The 9,157-nt window shown below is 35.8% G+C and overlaps 1 long non-coding RNA gene across 1 annotated transcript; it reads right to left on the reverse strand.

The window, feature by feature from the left end:
* Positions 1-1,989: 1,989 nt before the first annotated feature.
* On the reverse strand, positions 1,990-7,538 carry LOC145987256 (uncharacterized). The gene is made up of 3 exons (XR_014441642.1): positions 7,421-7,538; positions 5,641-5,711; positions 1,990-2,113 (listed from the first exon to the last, which is right to left on the reverse strand). It is a non-coding gene; the product is annotated as an uncharacterized LOC145987256 (long non-coding RNA).
* Positions 7,539-9,157: the final 1,619 nt, after the last annotated feature.

Below are 9,157 nucleotides of genomic sequence, written 5' to 3' on the forward strand. Positions count from 1 at the left end.
ATCACACTTTCGCCACGGATCGTCGAAGCTTTTAAACTAAAAAAAGAACTCCTCGGTGTTGTGCATACATCCTGGTATGGTAGTTCGGGGCGCAAGCTAGGCCTATGTGAACATAGGTACGCCGATAGCCATGCATTGATGCTATGCACAATACTGCAACCATTCTACGTTAAATAATAAAGCTAGCCTAAGGGTTAATTTGAAAATAAAAGGCTAAAGAGCAAATATTGGCTCAGTTATCATTGCATATCTCTTGGTGTGGTAGTTCGGGGCGCAAGCTAGGTCTATGTAATCATAGGCTTGCCGATAGCCACGCATTGAGTTTATGCGTTTTAGTTGAGTCAATTCATCGACAAAGCGAAATCCTCGCCTTTGTCTCAAGTATAGTTGCATTATAATTGCAAGAAATAAAGAATAAAACCTTTCAGTTGATACATACTGCAGTAATGTGGTTTTATTTCTCTGTGCTGTGAATATTGTCTTTGCCTAACACTATCCCTGTACCTGAGAGGAGTCTGTGTACTTCACCGAGTCTCATCGTTCACCGCTGAGTATTATTAAGTTAATATTAATAGTAAAATAATACGACGCGTGAAGTAAATGTACCATAGAACGTATCAACCTCACCGGCAGCTCGGGCGCCAGTGGCGTCACCGTAAAATTACAGTGGTTTCACCGTAATTATGAACGACATTGCACCGTAATATTACAGAAATTTGATCGTTCAAGTTACGGTACAAGTACTGTAAGTGATACTGTCATTTCACCGTAATTATACAGAACATTTTCTGTGATAGCAACAGTGAAGAATGCTATTATTTCACCGTAATTTTACAGAAAATTTGCTGTGATAGCGACAGTCAATATTTTGCTTTTCTTCTTTTTTCATTGTAACAATATTAACAGCAACATACTTTTAATTTATTAAAACTATATGCTGTGCCATTTTCCACAATGTAGTCTATTGCATTCTTTTTTCATTGTAACAATATTAACAGCAACATACTTTTAATGGCTTAAAACTATATGCTGTGCCATTTTCCACAATGTAGTCTATTGCATTTGTAAAGGTTACAGTTCATTGTGACTAAAATCACTTTGACATTATAAATTTAAGCCATTGAAATAGTTTTTGTATCATACAGTAGTTTGCAAAAATATATAAAAAATCACAATATATAATACTTACTTGTAAACCTGCAATGTATATTCACTAGTATCCATGGTAGGAAATATTGAAACCTGCGGGCAGTGGGGATTTTACTTTTCTAGTAGTAAGTGTAAATCAGAGCCTGTTTGAATGATTCTCACTTCAGAACACCCTTAAATCTACACAGATTAACCATGCAGTTGAACTATTAAGAAAATGTGAACACTGTAGATAAATTTTTCAGCACTGACACTATATAAGCTTTCGGGAGGTCACACATCAAAACAGCAGATACATGCTTCCTGAAAACATAATGCATAATATTCAGTTTTAAAACACAAGCAAAGAAATGAAAGCATTTATACTCGAATAACATACCACTACTTTAGTATTCATCTCGTGTTTTAAAATGAATAGCATGATATCATGCTTCCACCAAGCACATAGCTGCTACTACAGGGTATAAGTTTCATTATTGTTTGAAACATAGGAGTGTAAAATTCATGCTTACCGGTGTTTACATAGCAGTGAAAAATAGGACTGGACATGTGAAAAGAAAAAAATACACACACACTTATTCCATAATATTGCTGGTTTAGAATAACATCTAGTGTTAATTTAGCAAATTTATGTTATTAATCAAGTGTAATCAGCAATTAAAAACCCAGCAAACTGGACCTCCTGAAGTTAGAGCAGGTTATCATTAAGCCAGATTAGAAGCTGGTAAAAATTAGGCTATTGTGTGGCTTGATGGTTAACTGTTCTCACTTCGCTAGGTTTGCTGGATATCTAAATGGTGATATTTATTGTTGGGATAGATTTTAATTAAAAATAATGGATCATTTAGAATAAGCAATCTTTATTTCAAACAATATTGACAAATTTCATTGTTATATGCATCCTTCATATTAGCCTGGAAAGTTGTTCTTTGCGGAGTGATAGGTTCTTTGCCTCAGTTACCACCTGAAATTATAAAAATATCATAAAATAAACAAAGATGCACACAAGAAGTATATTTTTTTTTCAAAAAGTGCAGTAAATTCCTAAATTCCCTACATTTAGCTTATGAGGACAAAGCAAACAACAAAATGTAAACATTTCATGCAAATTGCTCCCATTTCATTTAAACTGAAGAAATTGCAAAATGCAGACACAAATCTAGTGTGTGATGGGGAAGAAAATTTGAAATATGAAAACAAAAAAAAACTACCATAACATTTAATAGTGGATGTGCAGTACTAATAATTCTTGTATAGTGTTACAAATGTAGTTGCAGACTATTCTGGGTTGCAACACATTATCTCTCATCTCGCAGGCAAATAAAGGATTTGATTTTGAAAGAGCATGGTAATTGCATGCATTTCTGTCAGAAGTGTGCAAGAGCATTGCACAGGAACATAATTAAGATGTAATAAAATTGCAGTGTGCAGGAAATCGTGGGGGGAGGGGGTACATTCTGTGTGGGGTATATTCTTTAGCTTAAACCATTTGTACATTATGCCACTTTGGAGATCAATTGCTGAGAAGGTAAGAATTACCTCTCCGGCATCTCCCTACCTAAATTGTCTGCACAAAATCAGTTATATTTTTTTCTTCTCATAAATTAGATACATGTATAATTTTTATACATAAGAGTTCATTTGAAAAGTTTACGTATTCCTGCTTCAATGAAATCATGACGTAACTATACAAATGTCAGAACAATGGCTATTTTCACCTGTCATAACTAAGAGGGCAAGCCCTTCAATAAAGGGAACAGAGATATTTTGCTAAAATAAAGTACTTACAATTAATTAATTCATTAAAACCAATAATGAGGCCAATGGACATATGGAAAGGGGTGAGGGAAGGTAAGAGGACAGCATTACCAACCTGAAAAATGAATACTATCCTAAATCACCACTATACTTCACAGTATAATTTCAATTCAGTCACAGTGTTAATTATTACAATCATACATGTAAGGCTGGTACATGGTCATCGCAGGAAGACAAGAAATTCAAACTGAAGCAGTGGCTTTTTCAGAAGCAGATATGTTTTTGTTGAAAATATGTTTTGCTTGCCACTCTGAAAAAGGTCATTCAGATATCCATGAACTAACACACACACATGAGACCTGAAATCCCCATACCTATAATAAAAGCAGGCACAGCCTGCATACATGGTGCATTCCAGCATTATGTGTGTGACGTTTCACACAAAAAGTAAGATTCTAGACATGCAATTGGATTAAAATTTTTATAATTAACTGATTTCATACAATTAAGAATTACTTTGTGGTGTGTCTCAACAAATGAAAAAAATTGAGTATGATGACATAGCCTGAATGAATTAAAAGCATTATCAAAAATGTGGCATGTGTGATGCTTCAATAATCTAGCAAAATGTGACTTCATTTGTTGGTGAAGCATATAGGCTACACACATGCTAATAATTTTTGTGAAATATGGATATTATATGCATTCACAAACATTTAAACTTTAATGCTATTGAAAACACTAATATTTTTCTGATTAATTCATTTCGTTACTTACATGGCGTGGGACCACTTTTCATGAAATGTCCCACATACACTTCCAATGTATGGTATGTGGTTAATGCATTTTAAAAAGGTCACCCCATTACACTGCTACTGTAGTAATTAGATTTTTTCATAGTAATGCACGGCTTTTCTTACATACCAACAAGTTTCAGGTAAAACTGTGATGAAGTTGTGGAGTACAAGGAAGGGGACAAGAAAATAAAGCACATATCCCTTCAAAATAAAGTAGCACACATGCACATCACTTATTGTTCACTTGCATAAGCAATTGCAAAATAGGAGTTGCAGACTAACATGGGATTCAGAAACCATAAATTTTACAATTGATACCTTTATTATTTTTAAAGCCTGTAATGCACATTAGTTAAAGCTATCCCCTCACCCCTAAGAGAATGGAGTTAAGAGGACACAAGGGGAAAGAGGTGATGTCAAAATGGAAGGGCGAATCTTATGCATACACTTCACATACATTTCATACAACATACACTCAGATAGACCAATTGGAACTGGACCCACAGTTACAAATGGTATTCCAACCACTGTGTAATGTGCCTCCACCATGGATTGAGCCCAGGACCCCTCTATTACAAAGTGACAGAGCATTAGCATTACACCATCGGGGAGACCCAACATACAATTAAGTGAAATTATTTCAATTATGTAAGCAATTATCTAGCTGAAACAAAACATTGTCACAAATATTAGGTTAACTTCCAAAAAGTTAATTTCAAGTATTCTACATATACAAAACATTCTAAATGTGCATCAACTGTTTTCTAATATCCCGCTTCTATTCTATGTCATTATAGTATAGAAAATTGTACAAATGTTTCCATGCACTCAACAACAGATGGATGGATGACCATTCAACTCATTTGAACTGGAAAATCATAACAAAAGATTATGGCTGCGGCTATTTTCACCAGGTGGTGAGAATAGCATGTAGGGCTATTTTCACCGGGTGGTAAGAATAGCATGTAAGGCTATTTTCACCAGGTCCTGAGAACAGCACGTAGGCATGGGCGTCCGGAAGGGGGGCAAAAGGGGGGGCCGTGCCCCCCCTGGAACATGAAAGTCAACCAAAAATTATGTATTTCACACATATAATTTCATTTTTAGCCACAATAATATGTGTTAATTATTGCATGAACACCATAAATTCAAATTGAAGCAATGTTTCTTTAGGGAACAACACTATTTTTGAGGAAAATGTGCCTTTTTGGCCCCCCCTGGAAAAAAACCTGCGGACGTCCATGCACGTAGGGCTAATTTTGCTAGCAAAATAATTACCTGAATCTTAACATTGCCTTTTATCTTATTTTATTATATACATTGGCAGTATTGCTGAACGTACTGCTAAGAAGTTATATTAAATTAAAAATGGGTGTGACTACTAGTCACCAGGTAGTGAGAATAGCAGAAAATGCTGAAGACCGGAAATTACATGATCAGGTGTTGGAAAGTATTTACCGAACAGAACTAATTTTAATGTTAAAAACCCTAAACCTGACCTGCCTAACCTAACAAAAGAAAGCATTTAGGAAGGTAATACCCCCTTCGTACTTATGTGACATATTAGTAGTACCAGTCTACATCAGAACACCTTGCGGTGCTTTTTGAACTCCGTGATGTGCAAAAAAGAAGTACTTGTCTCCTGTACGAAAATAAATGCACAGCAATGTAAGCTTCACACACATCAACTACTAAAGAATACCACATCCGTGTAGCAGGCCAGGTCAGGTTGCAGAACATACACATGCAGTTTAAAATCTGGTGAAAGTAGCTCAAAAGCTAGCCTCGCCACCTGGTGAAAATAGTCACTTCGAAAAAGGCTACCAAACTCACTTATGTGGCAGCCAGAAAAAAGATTAAAATGAAATGGACAGCAAACTTCTTAAAAAATCACATAATTGTTACTGTATTGACTAGACAGAATATTTCTACTTACATTTGAGCAACATCTGCAACTGGGTGTCTAACTATGTACTTTCCTCTTGATCTGACCGCTTTTGATATTCACTGAAATAAAGATTTAAAAATGTTATTTAATGTGACCTAACATAATGAAGTGCTAAAAGTGCTAATAAGTTACATTTGGTTCATCATAAAATTGAAAAGTTAGAATAGGCATGTATGAGGAAGACTTGACATTCATCGGCTACCAATAATAATCAGTACCGGAATCCTGTACTAGCATGGATAAAAACTAATTTTACACTTAACATGTACATTTTTCCTTGCAGGATAAAATATGAATATTGTATTAATATTCCATTGCCTACCGATAATATATGGTACATTCAGTACTAAAACAACAACGTGAACACCATTTATATTTGGTGCTGAGGAACAGCATGTGTCTATTTGCACCAGCAAAAGTAATTACCTGAATAATACCATGACATTGTATTTTATCTTATTTTATTGCATTCATTGGCAGTGTCGATGAACTTACTCCTAAGAAGTTATTTTAAATTAAAAATGGGTACATCACCAGGTAGAGAGAATAGCATAAATAGCAAATAGCAAGACCAGAAATTACATGATCAAGTGTTGGTAAGTATTTACAGAAGTAACTTTAATGCTAATAGCCCTAAACCTGACCTGCCTAACCTAACAATGAAAGAAATGACCACCAATGTAAGCTTCATACACATCAGCAATTAAAGAATACACACATCCATTTAGCAGGCCAGGCCAGGCCAGATTGTAAATGATGCACATGCATAATGTAGTATACCAGTCAAGAAATCAACAGTAGGCCTACCAAGAAAAAGTCAAGAAATTATGCATGTGGTCAAGATTTTTTGCTATTTTTTTACACTACAGTGAATTTACATTGTTATATACCTCTACTGGTATTTATGATAAAATTGCCTTGAGTTGTAGTTAATTTTTTTTCGATTTGTTTGTTAAGTATACAGCGTAAAGGTTTGTAAAAACTATTTTTCTTAATTTCCAACCATACCTTAAGTAGAGGGTGATTAAATACATGTTAACAAAAAGGAAAAAAAAAGGTCAAGAATTTTGGATTTGCTATTTTGGTAGACACTCTGACATTCAGCTTAAAATCTGTTGAAAATAGCACAAAAGCTAGCTTCCCCACCTGGTGAAAATAGTCACTCCCTTTATATTTTGCTTCCCAACATACAAAATACAAGGGTAATGCAAATTTTGAATGTGAACAGGTTGCAAAACTGGTTAGAACACTGCGGGCCTCCCCTATGGCGCAGTGGTAGCGTCGTCGCCTTGTAATCAAGGGGTCCCGGGTTCGATACCCGGTGGAGGCACAAGTGGTTCGGATCCCACTTTAAACTGTAGGTCCAGTCCCGATTAGCCTTACTGTGCATAAAGTGGACTTAAAACACCAACTCAATCAATCAATCAATGGTTAGAACACTGCTTTTGCAATAAAATACTGACAATTCCGGACAATTAAAAAAAAACATTGCTTACAAGAGCAAGTAGCCCCTTATCATGAACACGAAAAATATTAAAATTATGACCTAAAATAAATATGCTCTGTTGTATGGAGATAATATTTAAACTGCTGTTGGGACGTTGTATTTCACGATTCGTGTTCCTGCATTAGGAATTACTTTCAGTTTCACATGCAATTTTCACTTCCCTCCTTGTAAAATATATGTAGGCTATATCTTACGTTCGAATTGCGAATGTTTTGAATACATTCACTTCTATACACTACACTCCTTGGCTTCAATACTTACTTTTATAATTTCACTGTCTAACACAGAACACACTCGCCGTTGTTGTCTTCTAAAACAGTATGGCCGCCATGCCTTGTCTCGACTGGCGTCTTCTCGGCGTACATTTGCGTTGCATTTGTTTCTTTCAAAGCAGTAGCACCAACCCACTGTAGTTTGAGAAGCAACTTTTAAGAGCGTATTTATTAACCCGTTTATACGTTTTAGGATCAATCATAACTATTCACGGCACAGATAAGTGTTTTATAACATTTAAGTAATGTGTTTATACATTTATTTCTTATTGCATACAGTATTTGTAAAAGAGAAGTTGGATTCACTGCCTTGAACTTTCTCTTGTTTACGGGGAAAATTCTGTAGAATGACTGTACGGTGAATAACTTCTATGTTTTACGGAGTAATCAATGTAAAGTTACGGTAATTTTTTACAGTGCAAACTTTGGTGGAAAGAGAATACTGATCTACCAAGAAGAGGGAAACCTGCTTGCCATGTAATCCTGCCAAAACGTGCAACATTCTTCGACACATCGTCGTCACCTTCATTCAGTGTCAAGTGGAGGAAGTAATAATTAACATTGTTTCATTTTAGACGACGAAGAAAAGTAGGAAAGTTATAAATGTGACAACGCGGGGGTCAGATCTGTGGTAACTGCAAGAGGAGTAAACAAATGACTGTCTACTTTAGTTCGCAAATTGGTCGGGGTGTTTCTCTTCTTGGTGCGACTGTAGTAAAGGTGTAATATTTTGGGGCGACAATATAGAGAATGCATAACAATGCACTGAAAAGAACGTAACCTAAGCACGTCACTTGACATCCATTTCACCGCCGCTGTCACTTTGTTGTTACTTTAACCTTGCCTAGCAGAATTATTCTGAAAATCATCTCATCTGGGAAAGCCTAGAGATTGTCTACATCGTCGGTGATGGTGATCGATTGATTGATTTTGTTTATTTACTTCGCTTTTCTGCCACTTTGGCTAATTGCTAAGTTGAGGATGAATGATGATATGATGAAACTGAACAAAGGACATTCACAAAGAACACCCATGCACAGAGTAATAATATAAGGTTAATAATGATATGCTAATTAAAATAGTAATTATTAACAATTGTTTAAAGTTGGTTATTTGGATAATAATTATTCATTTTGGTAAAAATCCTAATAGAGGTGGAAGCCCCCAAAGAAAGGGATTTTTTTTATAGAAGGAAGTCCCACTATAAAGAGTTGGGGTATAGTAAGCTAACCATTCCGCCACTGAGGTCGGCCTGTGATGATGAGCCATAACCTTGTCATGTCCCTCCCCAAAGAATAGCTAGCCTGGCCAGACCAGTAAACTCACCCATTTCCTAGCTACAAACTAAAACATATCCTAATCCCTATGCAAGCCCAGGCACTTGGCGACCCGCTGAGTGAGGGAGATAATTTAATCCATTATCCCCCCAAAGTACGCAATAGCTTGGGTGAGCTGTCCAGTTATTACTTTAACCTTCTCGAGCAACTCCTGTAATACACGGTTAAAGTATTTGGTCTGACCTGCTTAGCTACTTGCCTAAACCGATTAGTACATACGCAATTTATTAGCGATCGACAGTTGTTGTGGATTAATGAACGATATCTTTCCATGAAAAAACATAACTCTATCTGTAAATACACGAAAACATATAACAGTAACTTCAGATTGCAACGCTCACTCAAGAATTATGGTACTTTTCACTAATTTGCCTTATGAAAGCATTTCC

The sequence above is a fragment of the Lepisma saccharinum genome, chromosome 4 (assembly GCF_977018435.1).
Source record: "Lepisma saccharinum chromosome 4, izLepSacc3.1, whole genome shotgun sequence".
Classification (NCBI taxonomy): Eukaryota; Metazoa; Arthropoda; class Insecta; order Zygentoma; family Lepismatidae; genus Lepisma; species Lepisma saccharinum.